Genomic DNA, 22,251 nt, shown 5'->3' with positions numbered 1-22,251 from the left:
GGTCGCGGGGAAGCTGGAGCCTATCCCAGCTGGCTTTGGGCGACAGGCAGGGTACACCCTGGACAGCTCGCCAGTCCATCGCAGGGCCCACTCAGGTTTAGTTACCTTTTTATAGTAAGTTAAAGTTATAGTAAGTTAAAAGGTGTATTTACAAAAACTAAATATAAGTGGTACTGGCAGGGAGGCTGCAACTCAGCATCCCAATCACACAACACACACACGCTTCACACACAAGCATGCACAGAAGGCAAAACCTACCCCCAGGAGTGAATGGTTAAACACAGAACACACACACACACACACACACATAGAGCATATGGCAAAATGCCATCAGCAGCAGTGACACACATGGGAGAGAGAGACTGTCAGACAACCAACTGCTGCACCACATGCCCAAAGAAAGGCCAGCAAGCACCAGCAGAGCGTACCTGCAGCACTTTGAGGAAATGCAAACCAGGAAGCAGAAACTTGTGACAGTTTGCATGCTGAACCTGCAGCAGCAAATCTCATTTTACAGGCAGGAAACCTCCTGCTGTTAAAGTTACAGCAGCTACATGGAAGCAATAAAATAGTCATGAAATCATTTGAAGTAATAATGATTAAAGAGAAAAACATTTATCTCTATCGACATGTCCTCAGAGCTGCAGCAGTTCCTCTCAGTCTGCAGCTACACCTTTACTTCACCACCAACAGGTGTGAATGTGGAGAGGAGGAATCACTGATTCAGTGTGGAATGCATTGAAAAGTATGTTTATGTATATCAGTTTAATCATGTATAATTATGCACATTTCTACCTGAGTGATGAATGTGAATACTTTTGATACCTCTGCCTAGACATGCTTAAAAATGAGTTAAAACAAGAAATTATTCTTAGTTTTATGTAAAGGGATGATCGTTACAATTCAAATATATGTTACAACGTACCCAACTCTGTATGTTTGGAAGTTTATAATATATTAGAAGTTTTAAAATAGAGAACATGTCATACGTTGCCTGACAGACAACAATTCAGTTTACTGTCCGTCACATAATTTTATTTTCTATCTTCAACCTAAATAAAATATTCCTTTCATGATTATAAATCTCTTTTTTTCTGAATAAATTCTGCACATGCCTTAATATCTACCATGCAGGATGAAGAAGGAAGTGTGTAAACACTGAGCGCTGAATCTGATTCCTCCCATCTCGTCCCTAAGTGGTGGAAATGGAGACGTTACAACTCTCCCCATGTTGCAGACATACCCAGTCTCCGTGCATTTTTCATACAAATCAGTCACACACCCATAATGGTACACCTCCGCAGTGGCAGCAGGACTGCAGTGGCCTGATAGCATCCAGAAACCACCAGGGCCTGAATCAGGGGTGGGCAACTCTGGTCCTGCTAGGAGCAGCTGACACGCATCAGACTTAACAAGCAGACTTGTGTGGAGATGGACATTAAACTCTGCACAGGTTTGCTGATCACCCATTGATTTGAGTCAGGTGTGTTGCAGCAGGGAAACTCCAAACATCTGCAGGCCTTGAGGACCGGAGTTGCCCCCACTGGCCCAAGTGCTCCTGAAACCAGAATCCAGGAAACTTTCACATGATCTTTTCCCAGATTCCAGCAAGCATGATTGTTTGGCAGCATGAAGTGTCTCCGAACAAATTGTCACAATATGATCATGACAGACTGATGTGCTTCTAGGAGTGAACGTAAACTCCATGCAGCACATGCTACTCCTTTATTTATAGTTTATAGCTTGGATCTGTCTTCAAAGAACTCACCAACCCCAGAAAGTTCACTTTGTTTTATTTTCAGACCTGTTTTTAGCAATTCATTAAACTTATTTTACAATTTTGATCAATTCTTGTCCAAACTATTGACTCTCATGTGGCCAAATGCACCCATGACAAAGATTTGTCTTTTCATTTGTGTTTTTTGTTTGATTTTAGTCCTATTTTTGGCAATCAACCACATGTCATAATATAATAAGTCCTAACCATTTACTAATAACTTTCCTGGGACAGATTTCCTTGAAGATTTGACTTTAAGATTTGTCTTTAAATCTCAAAGAAATGTAGAAATAAAAAAAGGTTAAATTAATATCACTCCAGCTTGTCCTCCATTTATCTTAAACTCTTCAGATGAGAAGAAACAGAGAAGAAATGACTGCTGTGTTGCAGCGTTATGTGCATGAGTGAGATAAGGACAAAACCCTAAATGGTGCGGCTGCATGAGCTTTACTTCCTGTCAGCAGAGATGAGTGGAAACGCACATCAACTAAAATAATCTGGGAGCTGTTTATTGTATGAATTTAACATTAAGAGCCCACTAGAGGGAGATCACCCCACCCTTATTTACAGTCATGCTTCCACAGAGCAGTCATAAGTTGGCTGCTTTAGTGTTACAGGAAGCTATTTATTACATCCCATTTTAGACATACAGCCCTTCAAGCATAAAGTGGATAGTCATAAGTCTTATTATAGGTTGAAATAGTTTTACAAGAGGAAAAGTTTGTCCTCGCCCGACTCCCATCTACCATTTGACTTCTGGAGAGTTCCTACTCATTCCTCTCCAGGACCGCCTTCGCACATGTTTTCAGCTCACACGGCTCGGGAGATACTTCCGTCTGTACTACACAGGATGATTACAAGAGATGTGTTCATATTATTCTAAATGAAAACAAGATTTACTGTGAATTACATTTATGTGAAAATAATTATGAGTACATCTTTTTTGTTTTGACTTGTTTTTAGGTCAGTGTGTGCTAAAATATGTAACCAGGCTTACTGCCATGGTTGACTGAAGGAGTTATACCAAGAAATATCAATATATAAAAGGTGGATTTCTTTTCATTTTACATATATAACTCAGATTTATCACAAGATGCTCTGTAAACATTTACAAAAAAATCATTTAGCTCATGTCTGACAGAATCTTAAGCAGCTTCTCTTTCCGTACAATTTTATTCTCATTTATTGGTGTAATTGCATTGAACATATGGGAAAACAATATGGTTAACAGCACTGGTCATTTGTCATGTCTCCGCTGTCAAGAAGTGATGGATATTCTTTTAGATATGTAATATTTGATCTATTTTCAACCATTTTGTGGTTTCTTCCACATGCATGCGGTAAGGATGCACTCTGCTGTAATAGTCGGCCCACATACATGGATGCTCGCTAACTCTGTGCCTCCTTGTGTGTTTCTGCTTTATCTATCGTCCCTGAATCTCTACTACTCCACCCACTCATGCAAGTAGGTGCTGAACTCTTGGTTTCTCCATATTACTGTGTGGGAGCTGTGCCATGTGAACTCACATCAACCTTAAAAAAAGGTAGAACGACTAAGTTCTACTAAACTCATATACTTTTAATGTGTTTGTAATGTAAACAGTGTGATTGTTGTGCTGCTTGGAAACAGTCGCCATGCTGAAAATCTGTCATGTTTTCAGACCGGTTCAGGATTTAGAGATCAGTTTAGTCATTTAGGATGTCACTGTGGATTTGTTTATATTTTAAATAAACATTTTGAATGAAAATTGTGAAACTAATCCTGTTAAAATGTTTTGTCAAAGCTCAGTTTCTCGGTTTGAAACATCCGTATGATTATCCCACCAGTTTTAACAATCCTCTGGCTTCAACTTCTGGTGGTTGCCACATTCACATGCACATAATATCCAGATATGAAGCTAAGGAACATACTCTGAATAAAACACCACCCATCTTTTTCTGTTTACCTAAAACTGCTCAGTCACAGTAAATGAAAATATAATTAAATGAAGTGCAGCCTGCTAATTTCACTGGCTTTATTTAAACTCAACATGACATCTGTCAGGGATTCTTAGATAAAATCATGTTTGAGTGGGCTTCACTTCCACCGAACAGAATATTTAAAAAGATGTCTGAATGAGACTAAAATTAGACTAAATTTTATGTCTTATACAGACACACTGATAAATAGGCCACATTTATCCACCCTGCCGTGATGCTTTTTACATAAAATGTGTTGTACAAATAAATCGGCCTTGAGTTGGTTTAATCTATTTAATTTTTTTTCATATAAAAGTGCCTGATTTTTACACATAAACCGAACCATATTTTTTACAGTTTCGTTAGACTCTGAACTTTCTTTCCTCATCTCTTGGCCAGGGATCCCCAGCTCCGGTTCTCAAGTCCTGCACACTTTTAATACGTCCCTGCTTCAACACACCTGACTCCAGATATTGTGCCAATAGCAGACATGTGCAGAGCTTGTCAGAGATCTATGTAACTGAATTAGGTGGGTTGCATCAAGGAATAATCTAATACCTGCTGGATGATGGGCCTCGAGGACCAGGGATGAAGACCGCTTTTTTTTTTTTTGAAGACCGATGTTTTTACTGTTCTTATTTATATAATTTATTTGAACTTGCTCATGTAAATGTTGGATTCCAGTGACAAACACTCATAGTGACATGACTGATGACATGTTTAAACTTTTCTCAGTAGCAAAGCACGTGTTGTCATATCTCACATGTAAGGGAGAGGCCTTGCCAATAATATTTTCTAGTGGTATAAAATCCAAAGTCCTTCCAGTCCTCTCCGCTTCCTCCTTCCAGCCAGCTCTCCCGCCTACAACCCAACTCACTCCGTGTGAGCTGTCTTAACCTCCTGGAGGTTCTTTCCGGTTGGTGAGTTTTAACTACATTTTACATTTTCCCATGTCTGGTTAAACAGGAAACAGTGTCTTAAATCTGTTGTAAACGTCTCAACACTGAGGGAGAAGTTTAGCAAAGATCTTACATTAAAGATTTTTCTTTAGTCCTGGGGTGCCTGTGTTCTGTCCTGCAGATCTACTGTCCTGCAGGTCTACTGTCCTGCAGGTCTACTGTCCTGCAGATCTACTGTCCTGCAGGTCTACTGTCCTGCAGGTCTACTGTCCTGCAGATCTACTGTCCTGCAGATCTACTGTCCTGCAGGTCTACTGTCCTGCAGATCTACTGTCCTGCAGGTCTACTGTCCTGCAGATCTACTGTCCTGCAGGTCTACTGTCCTGCAGATCTACTGTCCTGCAGGTCTACTGTCCTGCAGATCTACTGTCCTGCAGATCTACTGTCCTGCAGGTCTACTGTCCTGCAGGTCTACTGTCCTGCAGGTCCATTGTCCTGTACACTCTAAGAAAAATCCTGTAAATTTACAGTAAAATACTGGCAGCTACAGACGCCAGTATTTTACTGTAAATTTACATGGCCTATACTGTTATTTATTTTGACAGTACTAAACTGTTAATATAAGTATTGTACAGATACTGTAAAATAATGGTGAAATACTGTTAAATATAGATGGCAGTGTTCTACTGTAAATTTACAATTTCAATACTGTAATTTATTTTTAGATTAATTTACTGTTAAAATACAAAAGTTCAAATAAATTTACAGTAAAGTGCTGGTGTCTGTATCTGCCAGTCATTTACTGTAAGTTTACAGATTTACTACTGTATACACTTGATTTTAATGTACAGTTTTAGTTTTACACTAAAATAATGTAACAACAGTCCTAATTTTCACATGTACTGTCATGTTTAGTAATCGTAGTAGAATACCACCTTTACATTTAAGTAAACTACCAAATGTTTGTACAATGCATAACACACAAGATTAGATGACAGTAATAGTTTCAAACTGAAAATTTATTGAAAGGCACTGTAACACCACAACCCACATTTTCAGTCTTCCAAATCAAAGATTACATTACCATACTTCAGGGAATCACTGAAAAAGTTGGCCTCAAAATGAAAGAATTAGACATGCTGTAGCAACACTGAAATAAAAATGGTAGAAATAAGCCTTGCCGTGTCTTAAAGTAGGTTTAAATGATTTGCTTTTATGATCTAATGGATACAAAAACATTATTCTCTTAAGGAAAACTGTCACATGCCTTCTGAAATCATTGGACAAAAAAAACAGACAAAAAAAAGGCTTCTGAACTCAAGAAATGGATATGTTTGCAGTAACACAAACAAAGATTGAACAATTACAAAATGCATTGTCTTCAACTGATTTTAAATGATTTCCTTTCACAATCTGAATACCCCAAAAACACCGTTCTTAAAGTAAATGGTCACATATTCATGTTTTTGGTGAATCATTGAAAAGAATAAAAGAAAGTAAGTAGGACCCCAAAGAAAAAGAAACTTAAACATGGCTTTAGTAATGCTTCAAAAAGAATACCAGAATCAGTGTTGTAATGTCTAAGACTAGGTTTTACCACTTCTGGTTTGCAGGAGTCCAAGTTCCACTCACTGTTTTAGATGTAGGTGATGACATCATCCAGCATGGAAAAATATTAGAAAATATGATTAGAACATAAACGATTGGCAAACAGACATATTTCAAATGAAAAAAAAGGGACAACTAACCTTTACAAAGTGCCACTCAAAGTCCATCAGGTTTTTGATCAGAGTAGAAACATGCATTCACTGTCTGCTGTTTCTTTTGGATTATCTTGCCTGTCTTTTTGGAGACCATCTTTCCATGAGTGGTCTTTGTGCCCTTTTTTGGGTTAATCCCAATGAAGTGCCTAAATGGGGAGAATTCAAGAATTTGCCAAACAGAGTATTTGAAACTTTGAAAGCAGTCATTAACAGTAAAATATATTTAAAAAAAATTGAGATATCATTTGGAGATATTGTGCTGTTTTTAAATGTATCAAGAAAATACCTCAACACATTTGGCAATTGTAACTTGCTTTATAGCTTTTAATTCTTGTGTAATTTTTTTGTATTTAACTCAACTTCAAAATAAATACATACAGTCATAGAAATATTTTTACCCTTGAATGAACTCCACAGCCTTTGCCCCCCTCATCTTGATACTGCAGGTTGAATATGTAGAAAGTGGGAAACACTGCTGCAAGTCCTGTTGCAAATGTTGGCTGGACCCCCTCATAGATGACATGGCTTTCAGCGCTGACCATCCATCCAGGCACAAGTTGCTCATTGCCACCTGTAATCGACAGAGATATACATTTTTGTTGTATTTTCCATAATAAACTTTTTATATACACCACACTTCAATACGCTGGAGGTGGAGCTGAATTGATTTAATATGACAGTGATTCTAATGAAGGCTTTTTAAAAATATTTTGAAGAGGTGGCTTCCAGCCTTTCTTTTTTAATGTCTAATGTGCACACATTCAAGTTTTAAAGAATTCTACATTTAATAACAACAAAAAAGTCAACATGCTAACAAGTATGAAGTAAAACTTTTAAATATTATAAATTCTGTACTTACACAATATCAGACGAGGACTGGCAGGCAAACTTAGGCTAGTTTCAACATCTGCTGCTGTTGCATACTCCTGTGTAGCATATATACAAGTGTAATATATACAAGTTTATATTAGAAATACAATATACATGGGCAAAAATGGACAAGACTTGCTATATTTACTTGCAATGAACTTACATCAGTAGTCAGCATCAGCCCATCTGGAGACTCATTGAAATGAACCAATAATAGTTGGATGACAAGGAATGTGGACATACTTCAGGTCTTCTGCAGACCCAACCCCAGAAATGATAAGTGTGGAAACTAGCTTTTCTTGAGCGTCTTCACAAAGACCCGGCAAAGCCTTGATGATTATTTCCTTTATCGTGACACTTAATGATGACGTTGATCTAAAGCACAGGAACAGAACGGTGAAGTATGAGAAGAGGTACAACCCAAACCATCTACTCTGGCAATGGGTAAAAATCAACCAGTTCTTCTGGTTTGACACAGCAGTAGTATCTTGGCACAGGACTTGTATGATAAGAGTCAATGGAAGGAAGCCGAATAGCCTGGTGTTTCTCACAGATGAAGTAAAATTCTGAGTTTTTCTGAACAACAGTTTTGTTTGTTTTTCCCACTAATAAGCCTTCATAATTGTGATTTATTACAACATACATGTTGCACTTGTACTTTGTCCCTTTCAGTGTCACATCATTGGCAATCAAGGTGTGTGATGGACCAAAGTCAAGATGTGCGTCTGACTGTTGTATATTGTCATTGTAATCACTTGCAAAAAACTCAGTGCCTTTGTCCACAACAACATTAGGTGGAAAGTGATACACAATGTGCACAATGTGCATAATGTAATTTTAAACAATGTTATTTTCTTTTTAAATCTTGTGTCAACTAAAACAAAAATTAACTTGGAGTAATTACTGACTTTAGAATATCACTAAATTCAAACTATACCTTTCTTATGGTCCAAAAACACAGTAAAAGTGTGGTCTGTGTGAAAAAAAGTTTAGAAAGTTAAGAAAGCTACATTTGAATTCACTTTTTGACTGTAACGATATGCTTGTGTGTATACAGCCATTGGCAAAATGGTTTAACTTCAAATGCTGAAGATTTCAGAAATTTATCACTATGGAAAAATGAAAAAGTAAAACATGGTCTGGGATCACTTGTGTATTAAACACCTTAGGTACATAAGAAGTTGTGGCTTATGGCAAAAAAATCAGCTTATGTTTTGCATCTACAAGCAGTTTGAATGTTTCACTTGGGTCTTGAGGAAAAACATAATTCAGGTAACATATACAGTATAAACCCACAGCTTAATTTATTCAGTACTTTCTTGTCACTTATATTGTTACAGACAGTGACTAATGTAAATTTGTTCATTTATTCATAGTCGAAATGAACTTTCCACCATAAATCCTGACTGGCTATGGCCAAAGATGTGTCACATTACTGAGTCCTTTAAGATAAGTAATCTATAGGAAATAACATAACAGTAAAGCCACTTGGCCCTAATTTACTCCATACCATGCAAAGCCACAAATTACATCCTCTAAAATGATTTTACTTACCCTTTTTATGTGTTAGAACTGGAAGATGAATGGTGATTGTCAAAGTTGCAAATGCAAAAGAAGCATGGTCACTCAGAAGAAAAATACTGTATTAGCCTGTTATTTTGCAGTAGTTGGACTGTCAGTCACCACCCTCTATTCTCACAACAAAATTTAATGGTCTTTTCCTGCATTTTGGAAAGACAGTATGGTACTGCTAGAATTCAGCCGTAAATTCACAGAAATTTCTAAGAGTGTAGGTCTATTGTCCTGTAGGTCTATTGTCCTGCAGATCTACTGTCCTGTAGGTCTATTGTCCTGCAGGTCTACTGTCCTGCAGGTCTACTGTCCTGCAGGTCTATTGTCCTGCAGGTCTACTGTCCTGCAGGTCTACTGTCCTTCAGCTTTTAGATGCATCTAGCTTCAAACACACCAGAATCACATGAACGGTTCATTTCCAGGTCTCTGCAGAGGGAATTCAGCCATTTGATGTGTGAGACAGGATATATCTAAAAGTTGCAGGACAGTAGCTCCCATGAACAGGACTCCTGCTTTAGTCTTTTATAATTAAAAGGCTGGATTTTGCATGTGTTTCAGGTTCAAAGAGTTTTTTCTCCATGCTGTTTGTCAGTGTGCCTGAATGCATCGCTGCTCTGATCTTCTAGAAATGAGGTATAAGTGTCTTAACATTTCATAGCTGAAGGTTTGATCATCTCAAATTTCACTTATTCTGAGTTGTCAGATTAATAATAGAATAACTTTTTGATCAAGAGAAAAACAAAACATTTTTTATGATTCTTTTATTATAAGCAAAATAAATGTATTTTAGAGCCTCTAAATAGCATTTTACCAGAGTTTTTTGCTTTGAGACACACACAGCCAGCGCAAAGGCCAAATAATGTGCATTTTGTTGCTGTTTCTCAAACGTATGTCTAACAATCATCCCCTAAAATTTGTGACCAAGCTAAAGGAATTAAAACAATTAACGTCCAGAAAAACCCAACAGACTATGCAAATAACAACACATAGTGTTTTATGTTTGTTTTCTTTTTAGGGAAATGGTGTCCATTCTATAGTGCAGGAAAGTCTCTAAGAAAATGGTGAAGCACTTGACCTGTTTCATTACTAGTATGAATGATTGGGAACAGAAATGATGTCAGTCTGGCCAGAAAACCACAAAACAAATTATTAAACTTTTCAGTGTTCTCGTGAGCTCTTCACCAACAACGAATCTCACAGGCACAAAATGAAAGATTTTAATTAAAAATGAATAAGAACGAGTGACTAAGTGTCCTGCCGTCATCTGCTGTAACACACAATCCGGTTTGGCAGCTACAGCCCTGCTATTAGTCTTCACTTAGATGTCATTGTCAGAGTTTTAGTGTTACTGAATCTAAGGTTGGACTAAACACATGCAAAACATTTACAGGCTGGTGCTTATCTGTAATGGCCCGGCAGCTGAATGGTCCCAGTATGAATGGTAATACGATTGTCTGAGCTACCAGCCAAATGGATCCGATGGAGAACAGTGAAAAGTAAGAGATAGTGAGGCTACTTTGTCCAACAATCTGCTGTTTTTATTTGTTCTGCTTTCAGCTGCTTATTTAGACATATGATCATTATTACAACTCATTTGTTTTATATTATACAATATGGTGCATGAGCCAAATATTCAACTCTCGGTTCCTGTTAGGGGGAAAGTAAAGAATCTGGTGTCTAGATTCCTTCAAAATGAGTTTGCGGAAAGGTCTTCTGGATCAAAGGATGAAAACAAAAGGTAAGTTTTACTTGGTGATTTTAAGACCTTTGTTCATGAGAATGAGTGATATGTTTTTTTTTTTGTTTGTTTTTTTTTTTACAAGTATCAATAAAATAAAATATATTCTTATATTTTTAGTAAAAAAAAACAACAAAAAAAAAAACAATGCAAAATTCACTAATAACATGTTTTAAAAATTGCAAATTAATTTCAGGTTTAGGACAACACAGCAAAAGTCTGGAGGGTCCGTGGCTGCAAGGTCTATCGAACATCCTTTGGAATTTAAACATTCGCCGTAAGTTACAGCGTCACACACTTTATTAATAAATCAGGATTTGGTTTTTATTGGAATATGAACTTCTGTTCTCATTATTATTATTATTATTATTATTATTATTATTATTATTATTGTTGTTGTTGTTGTTGTTGTTATTGTAATTATTATTATTGTTATTGTAAGGACATATTTTATTATTATTATATTTTATTATTTTTATTTTTATGATTATTATTATTATTATTATTATGCTATTGCATGCGTTGCATGTATATATTATAAATATATTCGACATAACATCCAAACCTTTAGGATATTTTACTGTGTCTTCACCTTAGTCTGCCTCTCTGTAACACTTTAGGATGTGACAACCTGATGTACATGTTGTGGTTTTGAACCCCAATCCTTTCCTTCTGCAGGTTGGACAAACCAGACTGTGAATATTATCTCTATGAAACAGAGTCAGACTTCATGTCGAAGGACGTCTGCTCTCTCGCTGAGCGCAAGTAAACAGACTATTGGATATAATACAACTGGTCTTCATGTTATATCCAGCAGGTTTAGTTGTTTTTGACACCATTGTGAGTTAAACAGTATTTTTCTGGCTTTTCTTATTCTTTTTCTTTTGACTTGTGTCTTTGCAGTGAAATCACCCGTTGGACTCCCAAACATGCCGTCTGTAAGTTGAACCCTTCCAGGTATGTTTAAAATATACAAACACATCTTTTTTTTCATCTACCATGCTGCACGATGAAGAATCTGTAAACTTATATAGTATGTATAAAAATAGATTCCCTCCGATGGCCCTATACTCAGTGCAACAGACTGATCATAAAGCCTCGCATGATGTCATCAGCAGCAGGTAAAAATCACTCTGCAATTACTGCAGTAATTCATCTGATTATAGAAACGTCTTAAAACTGTTTCACAGGATGGGATCACAGGTTCCCCCCTGGGCTGATTCAAGCCTGCAGTTTTCAATGGAAAATAAGAAAACGGGAATGTAATGAGACAAAATACGATGTTTTTACAATAAAGACTGAGAAACTGTTCACTGCTCCTGTTGAACATTTCCTGTTATTAATACTTTCACAACATGACATCAGCAGCTGACAAGACCAAAACTAGGACAAAAGACCTCCTCAGGAGGCCGGTGGAGTGATGGATGGTGTAAATGTCATAACTTTATACTCAGTGGTAGCAGTTCTTGTCATATGACTTACAGTATTGAAGCCTAGTTTGTGAAAGTACCACATATTTGAGGAGGACAGATGACTTTTTGGTGACTCTGAGCTGTAAAGTGATACAACACTGTGCAAAAGTCTTGATACAACTTATATCTCCTTTTGCCTGGAAAACAGGTAGAAGAGTGACAACTCCTTTAAACATGTGCAAAGATAAATTACTTAAAAACAAAAACATTTTCTGTCTCCAAACTGTGATAAATTTGACTTTTTTTTTTAAAATAAATACACTTAAAGAAATGACAACAATTTATGTGACAAACTGACTGTAATAAAGTGTGTCATAAACAGGAAAAAAACTCTGGAAATGGCCAGCTGGACTGGGAATGCGTGCAAACGGAGAAAATTTAAAAAAAAAAGTTCTTTTAAAAAAGTTATTTTAAAATAATTAAAAGCAGAAACAAAAGTTATTGTGCAGATGTCATGCATGGGTGCATGAGAAAAGAAATGTTTTTAACTTTGATTTAAAAGTTTCTACATTTGGTGAAAGTTGAATCTCCACTGGTAGTTTGTTCCACTTGTTTGCAGCATAACAACTAAATGCTGCTTCTTTGTGTTTAGTCTGGACTCTGGTCCGGACTCTGGTCTGGACTCTGGTCTGGACTAGTTTACCCGAGTCTTTGCATCGAAGAGCTCTGCTTGGTTTATATTCTATGAACATGTCACAGATGTATTCTGGTCCTGAACCATTCTGGGATTTGTAAACAATCAGCAGGGTTTTAAAATCCATCCTGTGATAGACTGGAAACCAGTGTGAAGATTTTAAAACTGGTGTGATGTGTTCAGACCTCTTAGTTCTAGTTAAAGCTCTAGCAGCAGCATCTGGATGAGCTGCAGATGTTTAATGCTCTTTTTAGGAAGTCCTGTTGAAAGACCGTTACAGTAATCCAGTCTGCTGGAGATGAATGCATGGATGAGTTTCTCTTGATTTTTCTGGGAGACTAAACCTTTAATCCTGTTGATGTTTCTCAGTTGGTAAAAAGCTTCTTAGTGACAGCTTTTATATGGCTGCTGAAAGTCAGATCTGAGTCTATCAACACGCCAAGGTTACAGACTTGATTGACAGTTTTAGGAGCTCGAGTCTCAGTGTTTACCAACGCTGACCCTCTTCTCTTTGCTACCAAACAGAATAATTTCAGTTTTTTCTTCATTGAATTGAAGAAAATTCTCTTTCATCCAGGTGTTTACTTGCTCCAAACACTGGCACAGTAAGTCTATTGGACTGTGGTCATCTGGTGACAAAGATAAAGCAGGGTGTCATCTGCATAACTGTGATAATTGATGTTAAAGTTCTGTATTATTTGACCCAAAGGGAGCATATACAAGTTGAAAAGAAGAGGTCCAAGGACTGATCCCTGAGGTACTCCACAAGTCACGGCCACTCGTTCAGAACCGTAGCTGTCGATTTTAACAAAATAACTCTGGCCTTCTAAACAGGACAGAGCTGCTTTTTAGACCAATTAGGTGAAATTGGGTCATTTCTCAGGGCACACCTGATGATCTCTCGCGGCACACTAGTGTGCCATGGCACAGTGGTTGAAAAACACTTGTATATATTATATAATATCTATAGCAGAATATATTGATGTAAATGTATATAAACACAGGGACTTCCAGCTATCTGCGCTCAGTACTTGCGTAATCAACAAGGGGGATGGAATAAAGATGACCTCTCTGTTTTCCTTGTCTTTCATTCTCAGACGGGGCGTTCCAAACCCAGCAAAATCAATATCCTCATCTGAAACCTTCGATTATTCATCAGCTCACTCAAAGGATTCCCACCACAGCGAGGACGCAGCTCCGTATGACCATATGTGAGGCCCAGTTTAAAATTTCTTAACTGTGTTATGGTGAATGATGAATTAACAGCTGTAAAGGCTGTTCTCACTGAAACAACACAGGATGACATGTTTGATTTAAGATTAGCATTTCCTCAAAGTTTATTATCACACATGGTTAAATTCCTCTTCCTGATAACTGTTACATAATATGAAATATCAAAGCATATTCATATCAGCGATATAAATAATTGCAAGACTGCCAAAAGGAAATCACATGTAAGAGTAAGTATGTTACGTCTGGAATAGTATTTAAGTTATTTGAGTTTAAGTTTTATATTTTTTATATTATATTTTCCCTCATGCCTTTTAATTACTTTTACCTCCAGCTTTTGCTTTCATTTACACTTATTTTCATACAGACTTATAAGTTTCTGTTCCAACCATTGTAGTTTGTTAGTTTATTGTAATCTGGCTTCATTTAAAGAGATTTTGCAGTTCAGGGCTCATTTTCAAAAGTTTTACATTATCTGAACCATATAACATGAAAAAAAGACCTTTCACTTTCCAGTTGCAAAGATCTGCGTCTTCGCTTATTAAGCATTTTCTCTGTTTTTCTCTAAGCAGGCTAGAGGAGATGATGTGCGACATTTGCAACCAAAGTGCAGCTGTGAACATCTGCCTGACCTGTAAGGACTCCTTTTGTGAGCTGGATGCCCAGGAACACCACAAACTGTTGCCGGGACATTTTATAGCGGATGTGAGCCATAATTTGGAAAGGAGACGCATCCAGCACAACCCCACTGCTCCAGATTTCTTCTGCGGGACAGATCAGGTGCATACTCACAGTGTTTGTATGAAGGAAAAATACAGTGGACATGGTATTACATAGAAAAAAGTGTATTTGCTGGATAAAATATGAAAACATATCAATGTAATAGCACTGTTTTGTGGTGTGCCTAATGACACTGTTTTATTTCAGACGGCTAAGGATCATGGACAAATTCATGCAGGTAACTTACATCTTAATGGTTTTAAATTAAATGACTCTTGTTTTAGTGGGAAGTTGCAGTCTGTTGCAAAACCTCACCACCTGATGAAATGTCTTTGCAGTTTCAGATCACATGAGAAAAATCTCTTGTGATGTTAAAACGAAAACATAAACTGGCGTAAAACCTTTCGAAAGCAACGAAGCGCTTCTGTGATCTTTACACCATGTCACATGAGACAGGGAAACAAGGAAGTTTAAACCTCCTGGAAGTTTTCTAGATGAAGTTCAAGGCGAAGTCCATCTTATATTGTCTTATAATATTTCTGTGACATAACAGCCATAAGTCATAAGACATCTGACATGAGCAGACAAGGATTGTGTGTTTTTGTGCAACAGACTGAGTTTTGCATATTTACTTTTTTCTATTCCTTTATCTCTCTCTAACTTACATTGCGGGCTGCACGGTGGCGCAGTGGTTAGCACTGTGGCCTCACAGCAAGAAGGTTGCTGGTTCAATCCTTGGCTGGTTCGGTCAGTGGCCTTTCTGTGTGGAGTTTGCATGTTCTCCCCGTGTATGCGTGTGTTCTCTCCGGGTACTCCGGCTTCCTCCCACCATCCAAAGACATGCATGATAGGTTAATTGGTCACTCTAAATTGCCCCTAGGAGTGAGTGTGAGCATGAGTGTGGTTGTTCGTCTCTCTGTGTGTGTGGCCCTGCGATGGACTGGCGAGCTGTCCAGGGTGTACCCTGCCTGTCGCCCAAAGCCGGCTGGGATAGGCTCCAGCTTCCCCACGACCCTGAATTGGAATAAGCGGTTCAGAAAATGAATGAATGAATAACTTACATTGTTATTTGATTGATAAAGTAATTTGTGCATCATCACCGGCACCCCTTAAAACCTGATTCCCGCTCTAACTGAGTCCATGAGCGTGCACCAGTTCCAGTCAGTGTGTGAGCCGTCTCACAGCTTGTGTATGTAAACTGACTGTGCAGGAAACATATGATAACTTCTTGCTGTCTTTTGTTGGCCAGCTCACAACCCCCTCCTGGTAAGATTGAGTTCAAGTCACACTCGGTGGTTGTGAGCTGGGGATGCCCGCAGGATCTTCAGGGACCTTACAGCTTCAAACTCTACTGGAGGTCCTTTAAAGGAGGTGGAGGGCTCCTCAGTCGTCAAATGTTCATAAAATTGAGATTAACAACCTTCAGTTTGGACAGCGGTATATGTTTAATGTGGCGACACAAGATGAAGATGGCAATCTTAGCAAATGGGTCACAGGACATATTACCACAGAAAAAAGCAAGACATCACATTTCCTGTTCACTCTGATTATTTCAGCAGGCAAACATGAATAAATGACTCCTCTTTTGCAGTGGTGCCACCCCCTCGGAAGTTAACTAAACATGGAGGAAATTCCACATCACTTCCTTATTAAAGTCACTAGTCCAGGAGAAGTGCTCAAAGTAATCCACACCAAAGACTGCTGTATGACAGTCTCTGATTTAGAGCCAGACACAGAGTATGAGTTCTCCATCACGACAGTGCTGAAGGAAAACTGCAGTGATCCTGTTTCCATCTCTGTACACACAGGTGAGACCCTCTAAAGATCTACAAAACTCGTTTGAAATTATTCATGACGAGAGGATTCAAATCCGAAAAATTGGCAGAATAATCCAGGTCCAGGCACTCAAAGTGGTTTAGAATAAAAGGCCTTTAATAAAAATGAGCTAGTCATTAAATATGTACCAGCGCGTGTCAGCTTATGCCTTCTACAGGGTGTATAGTAAGGCTGTGACAATATGCTTTTGTCACGATTCGATTCCGATGTTTTGGGTACCGAAATGATTTAAATTGCGATTCTCACAATTCTTCAATATTGCTGATTTTTGTAGATTAAAAACAAAATAAATGAATAAAACTTTTTCAGTTTTCTTGATTTCAATGAGGAAAAAACAACAAAGTAGCCGGACCATCATTCTGCTGCTATAAAGCCCAAGAAGACAAGTAAGAAGATCAATAAAACAACAAAAATGATGAAATTGTTTTTATAATGGATTATTTTTATTTATTTTAAAAAAACTTTTTTTTAATTTATTTATTTTTTTTAAACAAAAACTCGATTTAAAATTGTGAATCAAGAAAATCAAGATTTTTGATCTTTCCAACCCTTGTGTATAGTGTCGCTGTGAGGGCCTGGACCTGGATCATTCTGCCAATTTTTGGATTTGAATCGTCTCCTGATGCTCAGGCACTCCCATCCATTAGCACCAGTGGTTTGAGGGATACCTGCAGCACACCCGCCATTTCATCTTCAGCCCTAAAACTGTATTGTTAAACCGCAGATGAAACAAAGCCAATCAGTAGAAGTATGGCGTTAAACATGTCCTGCATTCTTCCTCCTTTTGACAGAGCCATGTCTCAGGGAACTGCTGTCAAGAATTGGACTAGAAGACCAGTATGACATCAAGCTTTCCATAAGTGATTTCCTGGAGATTACCCAAAATGACACATCAGAGTCAGAAAGGCCAAAATCGCTTTCTGAGGCCTTTTTAAAGAGTCTCGTTATGTTAAACATAAATGCTAGAAAAGTGAAAAGTGTGTCCAGTGATTTGGACTCAGACAAGAAGAACGCCATCAATCCCTTGGACCTGATAACTGCAGTGTTTCTCTGCTCTAATAGTTTCCTTCAACAGGAACTAGTTGGGAAAATGGCACTCTGCCAGTTTGCTGTCCCACTCTTGTTACCCAACATTGAAACAAGAGAAGTCACAATGATGCTGTGGTCAATGTGTGAAGTCGTTCGAACCTTCAGACATCCACAGCAAGCATTCAGGAAGCTAAACTGCGAGGAACGACTGGTGCTCTCTGAAATTCCTCTGGTTTCATTTGTCAGGCTGGAGAAGAAGTTCATGTCCAAGTCTCAGATGTTAAACAATCAGCTAAGTAATGCAGAGCAGTACCATGACACATTTAGTCATTCTCAGATGGTGTGTGGTGACGTGCCCAGAAGACTTTCTGATGGGCTCGTAGAAGTCAGCTGGTACCTGCCTTGTGGGAGCAGAAGCACAGATAAATTCTCCGAACCATTTGCTGTTGCCAACCTCAGAGGAGACCTGCAGGCCTTTCACAAGCAATTTTCATTCCTTTGTCAGATGTCGACAGCTGTTTACATCTTCTGTGACGAATCAGACCACGATTACTTCAAGAATTTTGAAGGGAAACATTTGCAAGCAAAAGTGATTTTGGTCAGTGGCAGACAGGGGAAAACTTCTGTCCTCAAAACGTTAACAAGCTTGAAGACAACGGATGCGAGTCAGAGAAGTAAGAGTCACACAGAGCTGCTTCAGGCTCTGCAGAAATCTGTCTCCAAAATACTTGAGAGCAACCTGAACAAAGTGTCACTGGCAGATTTGGCTGAAAAAGCTTGCTGCTGTGAGATTGTGATTGATGAGGATAGTTATGAATGCCAGAGTGCTTGGAGGAACGTTCAGAAAATAAGTACAAGAATCAATAAACCTTCAGAGTTCAAAGACCAGGAACTGCATTTTCAGGGACACACCTGGAAAGCTCTGTCATGGCTGCAAACGGAGCAATGGAGACTGCGCAGAGTTGGCAATCGGGACAAGGAAGAGTACCGAAAGTCTCTGGAAATAAAAGAGAAAGAGCTAAAAAAGAAGCAGCAAAGCTATAATGCCTCTGCTGTGATGTCAAAATTCCTACAAGGGGTTTGCACTTCGACGCAACGCTGGTATTTCCTCAAATGGATGGAGATGGAACTGGATAATCTGTCCCAGCAGCAGCTTTCCACTCTGCGGGATCGATACAAAGAACTGAACCAGAAAGCGTTGAAAGAAACAAAAGCCATTGCAGAAGTGGACAAGCAAATTTCTGCTTGCTCTTTACGAGTGGATCACTTTTTTCGAGAGTGTGGGCAGCTGTACTTGTGTGCAAGTGGCCTGCCAGAGTACAGCAAACAGAGAAAAACCATGGAACAACTCCCTGCACTGTACGCTCAAACGGTCCTGGATGGTTTCCCTCTTGAGTTTGTCGATGGTGATGCGGCGAACGTCCCCGTGACATGGATCACCGATGTGCTTACTGAACTTCATTCTATATTGCAGTCCAACAGTCGGCTCAAAGTTATCACAGCAATCGGTGCAGAAAACTCCGGAAAATCAACTCTGCTCAACACCATGTTTGGTGTCAGGTTTGCCGTCAACAAAGGAACGTGCACCAGAGGCGCGTTCATGCAGCTGATCAGGGTCAGCAATTAGGCCAGGGAGGATTTAGGCTGTGACTGCCTTCTGCTCATTGACACAGAGGGACTGAAGCCACATCAGATGGTCCAGGATGATCACAGCCACCAACGTGACAAAGAAGTAGCAAGTCTTGCTTTGGCTCTCAGTGACGCTGCAATCGTCAGTGTTTCCAAAGATGGCTGCCCAGACCCTGCCATCTTGAAGGTGTTGCTACAAGCTCTCACCAGGCCGAAAGGCTCGGACAGGAAGCCGCTGTGTCACTTTGTACACGTTAATATATCTGGGATGTCGGCTGATGAGAAGAAGGAGCAAGATAAGGAGTTGCTGGAAAAGCTCAATGTGATGATCCTGAGGAATGCTGAGATGAAGAAAGCCAAAAAGCTCTCAGATGTGATCGAGTTCGATCCAAACGCGTGGAGCTGGAACATCCCTCCAATCTGGAAGGGAAATCCCCCGATGGCTCCGTTCAGTGTTGAGTACAGCGAAACTGCACAAGCACTGAAAAAGCGACTCCTTTGGGACCTCAAAAGGTGCCCAGACAGAGGTGATCTGACACATTTTACCAAGCGGATAGAAACGGTCTGGAAGATCATTTGAGGAAAGTTTCTTTTCATCCAAGTACTTTACATGCCTTGCTTAAGAATGGCAAGTCAATTCCCTTAAATATATACTAAAGACATGCTGTGTAAAGACTCATGGACAATAAGAGAGCATAAACACAGCTGCATCAGGAAGCCCCAGGCTGGAACACACAGTTAGAAAGTGTAGTTTCTCAATCTCGGGACGCTGCGTGAATAACTAGTATCAATGTGCCACCAAAAACCAGTCAGACGCATGGCCTTCTAAAACACACTAAAACACAGTGCTTCCAAAGAGAAATGTTGTTTTTTGGTCCAGGTCTACAAGAAGATTTGTAACTAATTTTAGGGTTGGCAGTTGAACATCCTCATACTTTGCACAAGTGAAATTGACCCTGGAAAAGACACCCAACTGTAGTACAACTGGCCTTCCAAACCAGAAGACTAGATACTGGGAAACCTGGGAAGCCTACAGGCTATGGTCCTTGTTTTACACAAGGACTTTTTGCAAATTCAGGCAACATTTTCTTCCCATGAGTCCTTCGGCCTGTTTGACATCATTCAGAGTCCATCAGAGCAGATCAGGCTCCGGTTGCCAGATTTAGCTGAGTCAATGATCGTAGCTGAAGAAAATGCAATCATTTAACTCAGGGGTGCCCGAGTCCGGTCCTTGAGATCTACCATCCTGCTGTTTTTAGGTGCAACCCTTCTCCAACACACCTGAATCAGATAAGTGGCTCGTTAGCAGACCTCTGCAGAGCTGAATGATGTGCAGAAGAAGAATTCAGCTATTTGACCCAGCTGTGCTGGACAGGGGTTGCATCTAAAGGTTGGTAGATCTCGAGGACTGGACTTGGGTACCCCTGATTTAACTGAATCCTGACCAGATACTGGGTCAGGAATATAAAAATCACCAATTTCTATTTGTAATGAAGACGCTGTGACAGTTCTGTCATTTAGCTTTTAGATCTTTAAGTGTGGGTTTATTATGTGCTCCAATAAGTAACTAGGTAGGTGTACGTGCGATGTTTACGACAAGGGTTGGAAGTTGATGTTGGTTTGGTGTGTGTATGAGTATGTGTGCGTTTGAGTGTGTGAGAAGAGAGAGGCTGATGAACTTTCTTTGTTGTGTTTTTGTTTTGTGTAAAGCATTTTGTGTTGCATTTTATTCTAGAAAAAGTGCTTCATAAATAAAGTTTGATTTGATTTGATCCGGCTGTCTTCCGAGCAAGTTTTTCAAAGGGATTATTACCGGAAATGACACTGCAACAACAAACGGAGAGCTTAAAACTTGGCAAGACTGCAGACTTTTATGATGGCTGTGCCCACCGGCACCCCTAGTCTATTGTTGTTTTGAGAGTTTTGAGCTTCTGACTTGTTGTGATTGATAATTCTGTTGTTTCCATAGGAACCTGAAATGTTGTGTCAATTTATCAACTGTAATGAGCTAAATTTGCTGGTGTTCCCAACTGGTTTGTGATTTTTCAGCTTTAATAAGACGTTCTCCTAAATACTTACAAAGTGGTGTGTTTACAGGCATTCGTTTTTTCCGTGTTCGTGGAGCGGGAGCGTCAAATTCTGAGTAATGACATAACCAACTCTCTGCCGCTCAGGATTACAAGACAACTGGAAAACACGATTAAGATGGACACATGAAAACGCCAAACAGTGACCCAAATTGAACCCAGAAAGCAATTTTGAGTTGCTATGGTAACAGAAGTACTGTATCGTTGGACATTTATGTGTTGAAATAACCGGAAACCAGTAAAAACAAAAAAAATACAATGAAAAGTATGTGATGAGTAAAAACTAGTTTATTGTTCATGTTATTCTCTTGTTTTTTTTTTTTTTTGCTATTTACAAAGCCTGTGTGACCTTTTGAATGCTTTAAAATACAAGGTTAAAGCGGTTTATGCGCTTGAAGTGAGACAGTTCGTGACATGCCGTCAGCAGCATGTTATCTAGAGGGAAAAGGGTCTTTGGACGTTCATTTGCAGCAGACACGAAAATCATTGCAGTATCAAAACATATTGTATTTTTCTCACAGTGGTTAAAAGGATGAAAGTGCACAGCTGAATTCAGATGCATGAACATTATCCTGTTAGAATTTTTACATAAAAGTGTTTACTTGTTCTTGCATTGGCCCATCTATCCTCCCTTTATGTAAATAAATAAATGTATTCATTTTGTCCTAATGCTTTCGTGCGTCCTTAATGTTTGCATGTTTTTTTACACAATATATATTATCTGCACCAGAGGGCGGGGCAAAGATTACAGTTTCAGACAACATACAACAAGATTATGATGATGTGCATCTCAGAAAGGGCCATAAAAAGATGTAGCAAAGTAGACAGAAGTGGTCTTAAAGCTCCTTCTTCTTCTTTGTTCCTGTAACTGGTTGCACTTCCCCTTAGGGTTTCCAATATAACCACTAGGTTGACTGTGTCAGGATACACATGAGTGGTGTTAATGGGCACATAAAGGACAGAGAAAACGGATGGAAGGCTCCGTATCTGTCTTTAGCATCCATCAGAGCATAAATAGGCCTTTAACTGTGTCCTT

The sequence above is a fragment of the Telmatherina bonti genome, assembly GCF_933228915.1.
Source record: "Telmatherina bonti genome assembly, chromosome: 3".
NCBI classification, from domain to species: Eukaryota; Metazoa; Chordata; class Actinopteri; order Atheriniformes; family Telmatherinidae; genus Telmatherina; species Telmatherina bonti.
This window is presented reverse-complemented; position numbering follows the sequence as displayed.